The sequence below is a fragment of the Mustela nivalis genome (assembly GCF_964662115.1).
Source record: "Mustela nivalis genome assembly, chromosome: 7".
NCBI lineage: Eukaryota > Metazoa > Chordata > Mammalia > Carnivora > Mustelidae > Mustela > Mustela nivalis.
In genome coordinates, this window is record NC_139026.1 from 99454526 (window position 1) to 99459483 (window position 4958).

Consider the following 4958-nt stretch of genomic DNA (forward strand, 5'->3'; position numbering starts at 1 on the left):
ATTATCAAAGCAGATGCTTCTCAAAGCATTACACAGAGGAATTTAAAAAAAAAAATCTAAGTTAGAACTTATATCAACTTCATGGCATAAAATTTTATCATTTTCATTGAAAACAAATTATACAGATGACTTGGGATTACTATGAGCTTTCCAAGAAATTATATTTATGAAATACTCTCATCTTCCTCAAAGAAATACTTGTCACAAGCTGGAAGTAGGAAACTGCGAGAACTGTCACCTACTATGTAGGGAAAACATGTCAGATAACAGAGAGGCAAAGATTCAATTCATCTTCCCAGAAAGAAGCAACAAGCAGATGGGCTATAAGAAACAATCATGGCCATGAGAAGGTTAATTTCTGGTTGTCATCAATTAAAAATACGTATATATATGGCGGGCCGTAGGAGGAAGATGGCGGTGGAGTCGCGCGTTACCCAGGAGGAAATTAAGAAGGAGCCGGAGAAACCGATCGACCGGGAGAAAACGTGCCCGCTGCTGCTGCGTGTTTTCACCACCAATAACGGCCGCCACCACTGAATGGACGAGTTTTCCCGCGGAAATGTACCGTCCAGCGAGCTGCAGATCTACACCTGGATGGATGCAACTTTGAAAGAACTGACTCGTTCAGTAAAAGAAGTCTACCCAGAAGCTAGAAAGAAGGGCACACACTTCAATTTTGCAATTGTTTTTACAGATCCTAAAAGGCCTGGCTATCGAGTAAAGGAGATTGGCAGCACCATGTCTGGGAGGAAGGGGACTGATGACTCGATGACCCTGCAGTCGCAGAAGTTCCAAATAGGAGACTATCTGGACATAGCAATCACACCTCCAAATCGGGCACCACCACCTTTGGGGCGCATGAGACCATATTAAATTTTATTTACTATTTCTTGAATTATTTTTCATTCAGTTATGTAAAATAAATTCTTTTTCCTCCCCTTGTCAAAAAAAAAATATATGTATATATCTGTGCAGATAGGTATACTTGACACAAATTGTGTGACACCTTGGTAAAAGTTCTGTTTAATCCAAGTTCTTATAAAAGAATGACAGGATAACATTAATACAAATACGTCATTAAATAAAAAGATTTTGATTTTATGTGCACACATGTACACACATATGTACAATTAATGTGATAATTCATGAGGTATATTTTTATTTCCTTAGAATATCTTTTATTCCCCACCACCTTTTTATTTTTTATAACTTTACTGGAAATATACAATCAAGATACAAAATAATTCATTCTTTTTGCCCATACTCTAAATAAAAAAGGAATGCATCTAATAAGACTGTTTCTTGTAAAGCATCTCTTATAAAATATATTTACGTATATAATAAAAACAAGTGTTAATTCCCTGAAAGACATCTTTGGAGAGTAGTTTGGATGACTAATCTGGCATGTCAATATATCATTTTGGATGATTTCTATAAAGTATAAACTACATTATATTCATCTAATATCCTTAAAACCTACTGTCTTGCTTTCTTAATAATGACTTATTGATCTAGAGAAAACATACAATATTATCCCCATTTTATAGATGAGCCTGCTGAGGCTCGGAAATCTTTTCTAATTCGCCCATGTAGCATCATTTTGGCTTTGAATCTGTTTTCTTTTTAAAGTATTCTTATAAATCAAACAACTGAGGTTCTGCTACATATGAACTTTAATAAATCTCACAGCATTGGTCAGTAATTTTTACGTATGTTATTTTAAGACACTACCAACTGAGACCTAGGATTCCAAATTATGATTTTGCCCCTTTTAAAAAACTGTACCTTGTAGTAAAGATAAATGGTATTCTCATGAGTTTTTAAATACTTCAGAATCAAAGAGATTAATTTTCAAATTTTTTAAGAATTACCACTATCACTTATCAGATGGTGGAAGGACTGGATCTGCCTTGAATCGGAATCAACAATATCTGTGATGTAAGTGGAGCTAAAAAGAGATTTAATTTTATATCAAGAATCTAAAATTACCAGAGGAAATCAAGAAAAACATATTCTTTTACCACCCTTATATCCCTCTGTCAACTTTACTTTTGAAATTGTAGGAGAGCATTGAGTTTTAGCTTTGTCGAGCTGGTGGCAGCATTTGCTGATGTTGGGTCAAAGTTTAACATGTAGGTTAAACCTCAATTAGCCAGACTCAAAGTGAGAAATAGGGTGAGCTAGAGTATGAGGAAAATTTAAGTGGATCTTTAGAACTCACACAAGGTCAAACCTAGTAGACAGAGTTCAGGTTTGAAGTAGAAATGAGGTTAAACCCAAGAAGCCGGGACACTGGGTAAGCTAGATGTTTTAACTGTGCAGAGTCGGAGTAAACCCTCCACTCCTTGTTTAACAACAATGTAAGAAAACAACATAAAATAAACTTTCATTCTGTTTCCTAGAAAGTGAGAGGACTAGAGATCCTGAGGGTTATAAGTAAGCAAAGGAGACAATTTTCAAGAACCAATGATTCCATGGCTATCTGTTCCTGCCCCATAGAAATACACCAGAAACACTGGTTTGATTCACATGGGTTTTTCAGACCTTCCATTTGGTCACCCCAACAGGAATGATTATTAAAATTCAAATTCTGTGCTTGGTTTACCAAGTTTTAAGTATTAGCCTTTGTTCTACAGAATGTCAATCACAATATAGTAGCCAATGAAGATAAATGTTAATAACACTAATATGGTTATCAGTGAAAATCATAGGACTTGTCACTTGGGAGGATTAAGTAACGCAAAACAATTTACACCTTTTTCCTTCCTCATGTGCTCTTGTTTTTAACTATCTGCAGAGCTTTAGGGACAGCCAAGAAAGATTTATTTCTGTAATTTTCTTTACACTGTTCATATATCTTTCTTAAACCATAACAAGAGCCTACGCTGAAGTTGGTTTTATGAACAAAGTCATATTTTTGTCGTGCTACATCTTATTGTTAATATACAATACTTTAATGAAGATAACATTTTTTTTTTTGCTAGACTCCAAGATTTACCAGTTTTATATTATATTTTTGTGGGGCTGTGTTTTTTCTGACTGCTTTTTGAAATCATGTCATCAAGGGGCTATAAATGGCAAAGGTGACCTCCAATTTGGAAGCAATAGGAGTAGACACTGACATCACATTTTAATCAACTCTTTAGTCTTTATTAAATATTTACCTAAAGTTCACCTAGGATAGCAATATTAAACTATTAATTTAAAAAATAAAAACAAAATATACTTTTGGAAATGTCATTCCAAAGATGATTACTAGGAAAAAAAAAACATATGGAATACTTTTTTATTTTATAAAATTATACACAGGTTTTAAAAAAAACATAGAAATAAATGCACTGACATAATAGAAGCCTATGACATGATTATACATGACTATATTTTGTATAATTTTAAAGTTTTAGAATTTTCTATGCTGTACATATATTTACAAGCAAAAATTGATTATGTAAAATAATAATATTTTCATTTGAAAACCAGAATTTTACTATTAAAATTGATTTTTAATTGTTGCATTATTTTAAATAGGTACCACAAATGACCTGCAAAATATTTCACTGTGTTTTCGTATTTGTTGTTGTTGGTGTTGGTGTTGTTTTTATGTCACTGTGTTTTGAAGTGTGGTGGGATCCACAGACACAGAAGTGCTTACATTACTTCACTCTATTATTTGACAGGTGTTGTGTTGTGCTAGTAAACATGAAATTATCTTAGATATTATGACTTTCCCCCTTCTAGATTATAAATTTCTTGACTCCACAGAATCCATAATATGGTACTTCTAATACATTTCCCAAAAGATTTTAACACTCTTGATATCGCCTTAAGTAAACATTAACTACCTGGGTAGTCTTGGGCAAATTATTTAATCCCCAAAAATATTTGCTTTGTTTAACAGAAAAAATTAGAATAATGAGCATACTGACCTAACGTTCTGACACAGTTAAGTGAGACAGTATGCAGAAGGAAAGTTTTTGGCTCACGTTCAGAATTCACATAATTATAGCCATCAAGATTACTTATCAATATATAATTTTATGGTTCCCTTTTATTTGCTTAGGTTTTAATTGAGATATAACTGACACACAGCACTGTGTACATTTAAAGCATACAATGTGTTATTTGATACACTTATATACTGCAATATGATCATTACTATAGCATTAGCTAACACCTCTGTCAAATCATATAATTACCATTTTGGGGGGAAGTAAGAATATTTAAGATCAAGTCTTTTAGCAACTTTAAAGTATATAATACAATACTGTCAGCTATAATGACTATTCTGCTGTGCATCAGATCTCTGAAACTAATTCACCCTCTAGTTGTAAATTTGTACCCTTTAACCAATGCCTCTCCATCCCCCTCCCACTCTGAAGCCCAGAATCATCACTGTACTGTTTCTACAAGTTTGGGTTTTTTTTTTAGATTCCACACATACATGATATCATATGGTATTTGTCTTTGTCTGACTTATCTCACTTATCATAATGCCCTAAAGACTCATCCATGGTATCACAATGACAGGGTTTCCTTCCTTTTTTATAGCTGAATAATATTGCATTGTGTATATATACTAGATAGGTATACATATTTATATAAATACAAATACTGTATATACACATATACATATATTATGTATACACACACACAATTTTCTCTGTCCATCTTCTTTATTCATTTACCGATGGACACTTTTATTGTTTCCATATCTTGGTGATTACAAATAATGCTGCAATCAATACAACAGTTCAAATACTGTTTTGCTATCCTGTTCTCATTTCCTTTGGATGCATACCCAGAAGTGTGACCACTGGGTCATATGGTAGCTCTATTTTTAATTAAAGTAGGTCATAGCAAACTACAACCCTCAGATCAAAATTAGTTCGACATGTGTTTTAATAGAGTTTTGCTGAAACTCAGTCACACCTGTCTATTTACTACTGTCAGTGGCTACT

At 33.3% G+C, this 4958-nt stretch overlaps 1 pseudogene across 1 annotated transcript; it reads left to right on the forward strand.

Moving 5' to 3' along the window:
• The first annotated feature begins 394 nt into the window (after positions 1 to 394).
• On the forward strand, positions 395 to 954 carry LOC309870026 (histone deacetylase complex subunit SAP18 pseudogene; annotated as a pseudogene). Its single transcript has one exon. The product of its transcript is annotated as a histone deacetylase complex subunit SAP18 pseudogene (transcript).
• The last annotated feature ends 4004 nt before the right edge of the window (positions 955 to 4958 follow it).